Genomic DNA, 304 nt, shown 5'->3' on the forward strand with positions numbered 1-304 from the left:
ATCATATCTAACCACAAAATCATATCTATATCCTACATCTAATCTAATCATATCATATATCTAAATATATCAATATCTAACTCTACATATCTATCCTATATATCTAACTATCTATATTCCTACATCATACTCTATCCTATCTCCTATCATCTAATCTATATCTAAACCTAAACTACATACCTATCTATCTATCATCTACACATCTATCTATATCTATCTACTACTAATCCTTCCTATCTACTTATCTATATCCTCTACAATCTACACTATCATACTACATCTTATTCTAAATACTATATAATTA

The 304-nt window shown here is 26.0% G+C and overlaps 1 protein-coding gene across 1 annotated transcript in view; it reads left to right on the forward strand.

The window, feature by feature from the left end:
* Window positions 1-304, forward strand: part of LOC119588855 (1-phosphatidylinositol 4,5-bisphosphate phosphodiesterase-like) — a gene marked incomplete in the record, with an annotated part of 69,524 nt that overhangs the window by 49,630 nt on the left and 19,590 nt on the right.

This window comes from Penaeus monodon, chromosome 24 (genome assembly GCF_015228065.2).
Source record: "Penaeus monodon isolate SGIC_2016 chromosome 24, NSTDA_Pmon_1, whole genome shotgun sequence".
NCBI lineage: Eukaryota > Metazoa > Arthropoda > Malacostraca > Decapoda > Penaeidae > Penaeus > Penaeus monodon.